Source organism: Myotis lucifugus, unplaced genomic scaffold (genome assembly GCF_000147115.1).
Source record: "Myotis lucifugus unplaced genomic scaffold, Myoluc2.0 scaffold_189, whole genome shotgun sequence".
NCBI classification, from domain to species: Eukaryota; Metazoa; Chordata; class Mammalia; order Chiroptera; family Vespertilionidae; genus Myotis; species Myotis lucifugus.
The window spans coordinates 275,337-287,893 of record NW_005871237.1 but is presented as its reverse complement, the minus strand read 5'-3'; the positions used below and the strand labels follow the sequence as shown (position 1 = coordinate 287,893).

General features: G+C 39.9%; 1 pseudogene; it reads left to right on the top strand.

Annotated features, from left to right (window-relative positions):
* The first annotated feature begins 6,611 nt into the window (after positions 1–6,611).
* Positions 6,612–7,324, top strand: LOC111827584 (annotated as a pseudogene).
* The last annotated feature ends 5,233 nt before the right edge of the window (positions 7,325–12,557 follow it).

Sequence of the window (12,557 nt, the reverse complement as noted above, 5' to 3'; positions counted from 1 at the left end):
TCCAAGGATGAGAGACGTGCTGTCCCACAGACCAGCAGCAAGAAATTGGAGCTCTTTGCCCACTGCAGCCTGAAGTGGGCCCCTCAGCCACGAATCAGCTGAACCCCAGCCAACCTTCAGACCTGTAAAAATCAGTTCTTGCTGCTACATGCCACTGAGAACTTGGGGGTGTTTTTATATGATATGATTATAGCAATATTAAACTGATATAGCAGTCAAGGTAATTTACCTTCTCATCCTATATCATTAATCATCATATGTAATCTGTTCCTAACAGCTAGAAGCTTCTTTTCAATACTTTAAAATCCATCCCAATTTATTATTAATACTGAATAATAAACATTAATAAAAGATGTAATCTTAAAAGACAGTAGAGGAGAAAAGCAATTGATAACAATTTTTTAAATTTCAGCTTAAATATCATTTCCTCAAATGGGCTTTTACTGACCCTCCAATTTATATTAGGTACCTCTTGTTAGATTCTGTCACAGAAATCAGCCCTTTTCCTTTATAAATTGTCCATATTGGACTAATTCCTGAAGGTGAGGCCATACCTTTTTTATCACTCTCCTTTAAAATCAAGCACCATATTTGGCAAAGAGTAGGTACTCAATACATATTTGTTCAATAAGTAAAAAGGAACAATTTGAGGCTCTAACTATTATTAGGGCACGTGTGATATTATCTGGTTAAATTCTCTTATAGCACACTTCTGACAGACTACTCTCTGCCACCATCTCTGTCAGGTGAAAAAACAACAACACTTTATATGCTAATGTCTCTGGGTGGGTTATAAAATTCACTCATCTTCACTCTCTAAAAATAATGTCTTCAATGCCATTTACCCCTTGGCACATTAAGGTGGGTTCTCCATATCACACAATGTTGTAACATCTTTAATGTCCGGTTTTCACTGCACAGGCTTCCCGATGATTATTTTTTGTTTCATTTTATTTATATTTATTTATGTGTTTTTATTTAAATCTTTATTGTTGAAATTATTACAAATGTCCCTCATTTCCCCCCATTGACCTCGTCTCTTGCCCCAGGCCTTCACCACCCCATTGTCTGTGTCCATGGGTTATGCGTATATGCATACAAGTTCTTTGGTTGATCTCTTCCCACCCACCCACCCCTGCCTTCCCTCTGAGATGTGACAGTCTGTTCCATGCTTTATGTCTCTGGATCTATTTTGTTTATCAGTTTATTTTGTTCATTCGATTCCACATGTGAGATCATGTGATACTTGTCTTTCTCTGACTGGCTTATTTCACTTAGCATAATGCTCTCCAGATCCCTCCACACTGTCCCCAATGATTTTGGAATCTAAACCATATGAAGATATTTTCATCCACAAGTACAGATGGAGAATATCATATCAATAGAGAATCAGAGTAATTCAGTGGAGAAAAACTGGGCTTGGGAATGAGACAGTGGAGGATGTGTGTGTGAGTTCCTAATTCCACAACTTTCTCATTATGCTGTTAACCAGAAAAACATTGTCTAAAATTCCTGATTCATTTTGTAAATCTTTGACACCAGCATGAAGTTTATATGTAAACTCTTCTTGGCCTCATTTAAAAGAGTTAGAAGCAAAGTATTTCTCACACACACTGCTGCCTTATGAAGGGCATATTTACCGCTATAATCCTTGTAAATGGAGAAAAATGTTTTATCCAGAGCAACCAAGTCACATAATATCTCGATTTCTCTGTTTTGTTGCCATTTAAAATAGTAATTGCTTCATAGATATTAAAGGGAAACATGCAGTGTGGCATGCAATGTGGAGGAACTCATGCGTGAATTATCCCAAACAACTCAAATTTCTTACAGATTAAGCTGAGTATTTTACGTGGGGAATAATGGTTCAAATAGCTTAAACATTTTTGATCTTCCCATTTGGTTCTCTGGGTAAAAGTATATGTTTTTTCCCCCATAGTGAATTGAATGAGTGGATGTATTCAGCTCCTTAATAAAGAAAATTGTACATTAGATGATGCTTTGGTATACATGTTAGTAATTTTCAGGAGCAAACCCAGATTTTTGTACTTCGGTGAGATGTGCCACATGATGCACCTTTGGAGAGTCCAGTTAAAAATGCTGATATTGGGCCCTAGCTGGTTTGCCTCAGTGGATAGAGTATTGGCCTGCAGATTGAAGGGTCCTGGGTTCAATTCCAGTCAAGGGAACATGCCCAGGTTGTGGGCTCAATCCCCAGTGGGGGGCATGAAGGAGGCAGACAATTAATGATTCTCTCTCATCATTGATGGTTCTCTCTCTCTCTCTCTCCCTCACCCTTCGTCTCTGAAATCAATAAAAATATATTTTTAAAAAATGCTGATATTGGAATGTCTTCCCATACACCAAAAGGTTGCAGGTTTAATTCCCGGGCAGGGCACATAGCCAAGTTTCAGGTTAATCTCTGGTTGGGCACATATGGGAGGCAACCAATCAATGTTTCTCTCTCTCTTTCCCTTCCTCTCTCTCTAAAATCAATAAACATATCCTCAGATGAAGATAAAAACACACACAGAAAAAATGCTGATAAATAGTGCCTGGTACAAAGCGGCTGCTTGCTAAAGATTAGAGCTCTCCCTCTGCCCATGTTCTCCTGCTTTTTGAGAACTGACGTCTATATTTTTTCTTTGGATTGCTTGCGGTAACAGTCATTTAAATTAAATTATAACTAAAATGTATTTTTCAGCCCTAGCCAGTTTTGCTCAGTGGGTAGAATGTCGGCCTGTGGACTGAAGTGTCCCGGGTTTGATTCCGGTCAAGGGTATGTACCTCGGTTGCAGGCTCCTCCCTACCAGGGCCCTGGTCGGGGCTCCTGCAGGAGGCAACCAATTGATGTGTTTCTCTCACATTGGTGTTTCTCTCTGTCTTTCCCTCTCTTTTCCTAAAAATCATATTCCCGGTGAGCATTAACAACTACAAAAAATAAAAAATAAAAAATAAAAAATAAAAAAATAAAGAAAATGTATTATTTATTTATTTTTTATTTTTTTAAAAATATATATTTTATTGATTTTTTACAGAGAGGAAAGGAGAGGGATAGAGAGTTAGAAACATTGATGAGAGAGAAATATCGATCAGCTGCCTCCTGCACACCCCCTACTGGGGATGTGTCCACAACCAAGGTACATGCCCTTGACTGGAATCGAACCTGGGACCCTTCAGTCCGCAGGCCGATGCTCTATCCACTGAGCTAAACCGGCTACGGCTAAAATGTATTTTTTTATTCATACCATCAATATGAACTTGAGGTTGAAAAATTTGCCTGACTTCACAGACATCAATAATTTTTTTCTGAGGTAGTTTTGTTTTAATTTTACATTTTTTTGAGAAATTTCTCCTGATTTGGAGAATGGACTCATATTTTTCTTTGATGTAGGCTTACTTATTTGTAGTAACAGTCATTTAAATTCAATTACCACTAAAATTCATTTTTCTTAATAGTATTCATATGAAATTGAGGTTGGGAAATTTGTTTCATTTCACAGACACCTTATGTGTCTTCTGAGATAGTTTTTATTTTATACATCTGATACTTGTGGTGTGGACTGAGCTTTCAGATACTCTGCCAACACATCAAAGACTTTGAAATATCAAAGTTTAAAATAAAAATATAGTTATATTTTAAATGAAAAAGCACTTATGTCTATATTTATCCTTTAAAATTTCATTTTAGTCCTTTTAACTTCAAATATAAAATCAAATTAAAGCTTCCACTGATGTGATAGAGGGATTTACAGTTTTAGGATACTTCAGTGTAATATTTCCTCATGAAAAAAAGAACCAACATTAAAAAAAAATGGAGTGAGGATGACTAGACTAATTAAGTTAATGTATTTAATATATTTTAAAAGTGGGAAGTAAAATTAGTGCTGGGTTTTGTGGCTTAGCATGTAATTATCTGAGTAATCCATTAAGACAAAATTATACTCTGTGCAAGCATCTATTAGGAGGCCATTTATTAATGGCCTTTTAAACTCTTGGAACTTTCTCCCAAAATGTATTTTTTGAAAACATTTTTTTTTCTAGAGTTGTGTTTTAGATCCCTCATACAAGCATGCTACTTACTAAAAAATTATTTCATCTCAGTTTCCTCAGACGTAAAATATGAATAGTCATAATATCTAAGGTATAGCATTTCTACCTGATAATTGAATGATACTCCATGTAAAGCACAATAATTGTACATAGTACATACTCAATAGATAGTAGCGATAGTTAATATAATCATATTGTCTTTCATTTCTAGCTCCATCCTGAGTCTCATCCTCCTTGAATAAGTAAAGAAATTAAGATTAAGATATCAAGTTCAGAGATAGCAAGTCCAAGTTCACACAGCTAAGGAAACCCATGAGAATACAAAACCACAATCTCTTACCATCTCTGCATGCCATATCCCTCAGTGGGCAAATGATATTTTAAAGAACTGGCCAAACCTAAACTTCCCAGGATCACCTTCTTACCTTTTCCTCAACTCCTCTTTCTTCAACCTCATGAACCAATTCTTGCCTCTGTTCACAGCAGACCCCTTATTATCCCTGCATGTGTGATGAATTTGCTCCTACATTCCTTTGTCTTTGATGATCTCCCTGGCCTCCAGGTTTGCCCATTTCTTAAACCTCAATGCCATTGTCATCTCCTTTGCCCTGCTCTCTGCTGCTTCTCCACCTCCTGCCACCACACCTCCTTAAACATACATGACTGTAAGAACATTATGTATCTTTCCAGTTCATGGAGTTTCTCTAGAACACAGATTAGAATTTACTAATTTTCAACCCCCTGAAGTCTGGCATCTGATTGAAACTTATTCTGCGTTTCTTTTTTTTAAAAAAATATATTTTATTGAGAGGAAGGGAGAGAGACAGAGAGTTAGAAACATCGGTGAGAGAGAAACATCGATCAGCTGCCTCCTGCACATCCCCTCCTGGGGATGTGCCCGCAACCAACCTTTCAGTCCGCAGGCCGATGCTCTATCCACTGAGCCAAACCGGTTTCGGCCTGCGTTTCTTAAAAAGAAGAATAAATGAATGAAAGAGTGAGTGAAATAAATGTATTTAAAGGCCTTTGAAGGTGTGAGATGAGAGTTGGGAAGGTAAGTGTTTCATCTCTTCCTTGTGTTTTCTGTGCAGAATCTTCCACTGGGCCGCCTTGTCCTGTGATTATCAGCACAGCCCCTCACGCTGTGGGTTACAGAAGGCCATTTCCGCCTTTGTTTCTAAATGATCACTTAAATAACTCAAAGGAAGTTAGGATAGCTTTCCTGGGTAGATCTTACTGTGCATTTTCTTGTGTTTTCCCAGGTGACTGCATCGGCTGCTGGGAAGTCAATTGTAAAAGGCAGAGCTTACCTGGGCTGAGTGGTGCACATGACCTGTAAGTAATTAGAGTCTAAAAACTTCCAGGATATATATTTTCTTTGCCTTGGCAGGCACTGAAGTGTTTTCCAGCCTGGTGAACAGCGACGTGCAAAAGAGGAACATCGGGCCATGGGACACAGGACAATTTTAAGCAATTTAAAAAATGTGTCTAGGGAAACGTTATAAAGCCATAATCATGACCAGCAAAGGAGACATCAGACCACACAACTGAGGACAACTCAATAATGTGAAATCAAAATATAAAGTATGAAGACAATCCACATGAAGAATATTCAAGAGGCATTAAACTAGACAACACAAATACTAAGAAAATTGGATTTCCAGAAGTGGCAAAACATGAGCAATTTAAAGGAACAGTTTGTGCAAATGAGCGTCCCCCTAGCACTGTGGTATATAAAAAGAAATTAAGAATTGTTATTCTCCCCCTTTACTGCTACTCTCTTTGGGAACAGTCATTACTAGACAAACTAAAAAAGAAGGGATTGACATTTTAAAACCTCTCCACTGTGGCGGGCAGTTCATATAAAATATCTCATTGAGTCCTCCCAACAGATTATGAGGCAAGTATTATTGCTGTTGGCCTTGGTGGTCAAATGATGTGTGTAAGGTCACATGGTGCAGTAGCAGATCCAGGATTCAAACCCAAATCTGACCTCAAATTTTACCTATTTATCTCACTGTGCTACCTGTCAGAATCTTCCAGAATAACCTCCTATGATTTGGTGCCATTGCACTGAATCCAAAGATAGAATGACAGTGATGTTCCTAAGTAATGATATGGTTACATTAGCAGTTATAGAGCATGTATTTTCCCTTAAAAGAAAATTTTAAAATTGAGAAAAGTTATCATGAATATTGTAACCACACTCATGTACCTACAGAACGAATAATTATGAACTACCATATTTTACTTACATCATTTTTTCCTGTAAAATAATACAGATTAAGTTTAAATCTTGTTGTTTTTCCTCTTCCATTCTCTCCCCTGACCCACTTCCATGGGTAGAAACACACTAAATTGGGTGAGTTACAGATGGCCAGCTGTTGGCTAAAATGCCCCCTTTCTTTCTCATAGTTTCGAGTTGTCACTTGGAAATGGCTGTCCAGCCAGTGGCTCCATGTCCATATTGCTCTTCTGTTTAGGTGTGGCCTTAGGACTATTTCTTACCAATGAAATGATCAGAAGTCACTTCTTGCCAAAGCTTTTAAGAAGCAAGTATGGGTGCAGCAAGTGTGGGCGTGTGCGGGAAGGGCAGGCATGGCGTTCTGGCAGGCGCTGCAGCTGGCGGCCTGTGCCCTGGCGAACGGCTAGACTCCAACTGGGACAGGTGAGAACCGCTCTCCCTGGTCAGCCTTCGGAAGAGGAACCTGGGCTCCGGAGACGAGGGCGTGGCGCCCGGGATAGACAACTACAAAGCCAAGGCCACGCGGCCCATCTCCCTCACCAGGCACTCCCAGTGCCACACGATGCCTCCCGGGGAAAGGACCGCGCCGACACCCCTGGGTCGTGAACAGGCTGAGCTCACTGGTCTCCGACTTGCAAGCTTGGGGTTGAAGTTTAATAAAATCGTCCATCCCTCCGTGACCCGCGCAGTAGAAACCACCGACATCCACCAGGCAGATGTCAAGCAGCAGGAGGACAGTCACGAGACCTTCACATGCCATGCCCACGTCATCCGCCACAGTTCCCTCCCGAAGGCTGGCTCCGCCTCTCCCTCCACAATGGCAGCATCGCCCACCTGGTGGTCCGGTCTGATGGCTGCGGGGCGATCAGGGCCCTGGGACACGGGGTTCACGCCTCGGACAAGATCTCCCGCTCCCAAGGCCCCGCTCTCCTCGCCCATGCCCGGCTCTGGCGTGGGAGCCGCCGAGAACACAGCCCTTGCCTCCCTCCGCTCCACAGGCTGCGCTGGGTCACTTCATTTCTCTAGGACCAGGCGGAGGTGGAGTGAAGTGTCTCAATCGCCGCGGTTGTCATTCTGGCCCAGGATGGAAAGGGGGAACGTCCTGCTCCTGAGGTGTCCTGCCCTGGTCTCAGGAGCCTGGGGGGTGAAGGAGGCCTCACAGGTGTCACCGTGGGGACCACAGCACCTGCAGTTGCCGCACGACCCCTTGAGGCACTCAGCAAAGCCCGCCGGGCACAAGGGACTTGGAGAACCCAGCATGTCCATCCATAACTTACTTCGTTTCGTACATTCTTCACATTCTTAAAACCCCTCGTTACTTAAATTTTTGTCCAATAAAGATTTTCCATCTGGTTCTTGGATTGAAAACCAATGCCTCACTCCAAAGTCCCGCATCCCTGATGCTGTTGGGTGTGAATGCACCTGTGTTTAGGCCTCTCCGGACACAGAGGCACCTGGGCAGGTGAGAGGGGGTGCCACCTGCTGGTCTCACGGGAGAGGGGCCAGGTGGGGACAGCCAGAAGAGAGTCCTTCCTGTTTAAGTAACATAGCTAACTCACAGCTCATTCTGTTTTCCTCTGGCTGTTAAACTTTTATGCTTATGGATTAAAATATTTGGACAATGATGTGTCCATCCCAAATATTTACAAAAACAGTACAATTTCTATGAACATTTTCTGCAGTGCAACTATATGGGATATCTGATCCATGTCTCTGTCAACTTTGGAAATAACTACAAAATAAAACTTTATTTTACTGGTTAAATTAATTACCCTAATTAATCCAATATTTAGTCTTTTATGTAGAGATGTTACCCACATTTTAATTAACCCAAATGTTTTTCTAAATAATCAGTTTTTATTTTGTGTAGGTATTTATAAGTAAAATAACTTCTATCTTTTTAAAGAAATAATACATAAAATATATAATGTGAATATTGAGCTATGGATTATTTTTTGCAGAAGAGTAGAAATCTTTCTATGTTGATATAAGGAAATATATCTGTATAAAAATAGAACATTTCTATTAACTGCTATATAAATTCTGTTTTATGAACATAAGTCACGTTATTTATTCACTTCTGATAAACATTTAAGTTGCTTTATCTTTTTCCCTTCTATTTTGCTATTATAAACTCTGCCACAGTAAATAGCTTCCTACAGTTTTCTTGAGCATAAATGCAAGAACCATTCTAGAATACAAGCCTACACTTAAAATTATAGATACTGCCCAATTGCTCTCCAAAATGGTTGTTCCAATTTCTACAGCCACGTATGTGTTCCCATTTTCCTGCATCCTTGTCAACACTTTTATGTTCTTGAAAATTTGATGATGAGAAATGATATCTTCTTGTTGTTTGAATTTTCAGTTTTCAAATACCTGAGCATTTTGTCAGGCCATTTCTTTTACGATTATTACCTGTTCATATTCTTTGTCCTTTTTCTATGGGGTTTTCCTTTTCTAATAGATTTTAAAGTTTTTCAAAAAAATTTTGTATTTGAATTTGGTTATCTTTTGTCTTTTTGTGCCCCTCAATTTCAACTTTGATTATATGTCTGTTGAACATACATTTTAAAATCTGATGTAAAATTTATCAAATGTGTTTTTATATTTTTTTTAATATGACAATTTTTCTTACCACAAATATTACAAATTTGTTTTTATCTTTTATTCTAATGTTTAAATTATTTCATCCTATGTCTCAATCGAGATGGGACTTATTAAGATAGAGTTCTAATTTTATTTTTTCCATGTAATAAGCCAATAGTCCCAATGTCATATATTGATGTAATAAGCCAATAGTCCCAATGTCATATATTGAAGAGTCTTCTTTTCATCTATTTATAATGTTATTCCTACCACTTTCTAGCTGTGTAATTTGGGCAAGTTACTTAATGTCTCTGTAAAGTGGGAATAATAATAATAACAACTTCCTTATAGGGTTATTGTGAGTAATAAACCATACACACACACACACACACACACACACACACACACACTAGAGGCCAGGTGCATGAAATTTGTGCACAGATAGGGTCCCTAGGCCTGGCCGGCAATCAGGGCTGCAGGCCGGGGCCTCCCTTCCCCAGCTGCTGGATGCTGGCCGGGGGCCTTCCTTCATTCTGGGACGCCCCCTGGTGGTCAGTGCACGTCATAGTGAGCAATAGAACTCCTGGAACCCCGTTGAACTCCCGTGGGGACACTTTGCATATTAGTCTTTTATATATAGAGAGATATATAAATCACTTTGAATGATAACTGGCATATGGTTAGCTATATATTTATTAGTCATTATTGTATCATGTTACATCAATAATATTCTTTGGAAATAAGCATGTATCAAAAATGTTTAAATGAAGAGTATACAATTTTAAGGGGAAGTACATATTTTCATGACCTACTAACCTAACTAAAGCTGGCCCTGTCAAGGGCAGCCATTGTAGACTTGTTCTGCTCATTGGAGATAACAAAATCATATTTGACATAAGTAATATACATAAACTGCATAAACATTTTTTGTGTACAGAAACATGGTAAGCATGTGATAATGTCTTTGAAAAAATGATTGACTTAGTATTATTTAGCATGAATGAAAATGACAGTTGAGCCAGAAGAAGATACTGAAAACCTATTTGAAGAAATAATGACAGAAAACTTCCCCTACCTGGTGAAAGAAATAGACTTCCAAGTCCAGGAAGCACAGAGAACCCCAAACAAAAGGAATCCAAAGAGGACCACACCAAGACACATCATAATTAAAATGCCAAGAGCAAAAGACAAAGAGAGAATCTTAAAAGCAGCAAGAGAAAGACAGTCAGTTACCTACAAGGGAGTACCCATACAACTGTCAGCTGATTTCTCAACAGAAACTTTGCAGGCCAGAAGGGAATGGCAAGAAATATTCAAAGTGATGAATGCCAGGAACCTACAACCAAGATTACTTTATCCAGCAAAGCTATCATTCAGAATTGAAGGTCAGATAAAGAGCTTCACAGATAAGGAAAAGCTAAAGGAGTTCATCACCACCAAACCAGTATTATATGAAATGCTGAAAGGTATCCTTTAAGAAGAGGAAGAAGAAGAAAAAGGTAAAGATACAAATTATGAACAACAAATACGCATCTATCAACAAGTGAATCTAAAAATCAAGTGAATAAAAAATCTGATGAACAGAATAAACTGGTGGTTATAATAGAATCAGGGGCATAGAAAGGGAGTGGACTGCCTATTCTTGGGGGGGGAAAGGGGTGTGGGGGATGCGGGAAGAGACTGGACAAAAATCGTGCACCTATAGATGAGGACAGTGAGGGGGGGGTGAAGACGGAGGGTGGGGTGGGAACTGGGTGGAGGGGAGCTATGGGGGGAAAAAAGAGGAACAACTGTAATAATCTGAACAATAAAGATTTAATTTAAAAAAAAGAAAAGAAAATGACAGTTGAGGTAATGTCAAAATATCCAGCCTTCAATTTCAGAAGCACTAAGAGATACCAGCACTTAAGTTTGAATTTGACAAAGTGATGGAAATTGCAGATGGAGAGGCGAAATATAGGCTTATGACGACTTATGGGCAATGAGAAATGGAAACAATAATAGACACCTATCAACAGAAATGACAGTTAGAACAAAGGCTAAAAGAATATAAAACTGAAAGCAGCCATGGCTCATAGGTAAGTTGCATCATTCTAGGTATCAGACATAATAATGGCAGAGGAAAGGTTCAAACCCATGTCTGTCTGACTTAAAAATCTGAGCTCTTAACTATACTAGATCCCTTCTTATGTACAGAATGTGAAAAATACATGAGATGAGGCATCAGAAAGATTTAGATTTGAATTCTGTCTGCACCACTATTAGATCTGTGACCTTGCCTAGTTTCCTTCCCACTAAATTGGGAAAAATAATAACTACCTTGCCTTAGTTGTTGGAAGAATTGAGATAATGTTTGTGATGCTCTTGGCATGTCCAGGTGCCAAAATAATGTTCATTCCTAGCTCCTTTCCTGAGAAATCATAGTCTGTATGATTAGCAATTAGATCGAACCATCCTCCACTTCTCTGTACAAAGTACTTCTACAGAAAAATTGCACTCACTTAACCTTGTACCCTTTTAAGAATAAAAACTTTCAGCAAAATAAAGGGTGATTTTGTGACTTGGAGATGGAAACAGCAGCCTAATTCTGAGCACACATAAGCACACACACGTGCATGTGCACATACATCTGGTGTCCTAGCCATAGTCTCCCCAACGCAGCCCCAAGGTTCTGTCTCTTTATCAAAGCATGTTCCTAGATTATTAAAAATGCCAGGCCTGCCCTAGCCGGTTTGGCTCAGTGGATAGAGTGTCAGCCTGTGGACCAAAGGGTCCCAGGTTTCGTTCTGGTCAAGGGCACGTACCTCAGTTGCAGGCTCCTCCCCATCTTGGGCCATGGTCAGGAGGCAACCAATCCATGTGTTTCTCTCACACTGATATTTCTCTGTCTTTCCCTCTCTCTTCTACTCTTTCTAAAATTCAGTGGGAAAATATCCTTGGGTGAGGATTAAAAAAAAAAAAAAAAAGCCAGGCCTAAGATGAGTCAACCTTTAGCAAGTATCAAATATTCTAGAATGATGAGGAAATGTCATGATGCTATGCTTATAATTTAGTTATAGGTACTAGCAAACAGGTAGGGAAAGTAGTTGAAGGGAAGAGAAGGTTCCCCTGCAGACCTTTGAAAAATATGATTTCGAAACTCCTTTTCAGACAAGAGCGAACTTGGGGTGGTTGACCTGCCTTAGATCACAGGGAGCCCCAATTATATATCACACTGCAGGGTGCTCTAAGGGACAGAATTTGGAGCATAAAGCCAAGAGGATAGTCTGAATATTTTGTTAGCATGAAGATGCTAGGCAGGGAGACAATCCAGGTCTGAAAAATGGGACAGAAATTAAGCAAGAGTGTTCATGATGGAAGGGAAGAGGTAGGACAGGAAACATATCCTGAGTCCCCGGAGTGTGTCCACACAGAGCTCTGTGGGGAGAGGACGCTAGGAGGCACTTCAGGTACCTGGGATGTACCACCGCTGAGTCAGCTGCCTCTGCACATCCTATATAATAAAGAGGTAATATACAAATTAACCCTCACAAGATGGCTGCCTATGACCAGGCCGGCAGTGGGGTTAGTGAGGGACGACCAAACCACTGAACAGCAGGCTGCGTGGGGCGACCAGGCCGGCTGGGGGGCAGTTGGGAGCGAGGAGGCAGGCAAGCAGGCGAGCTATTAG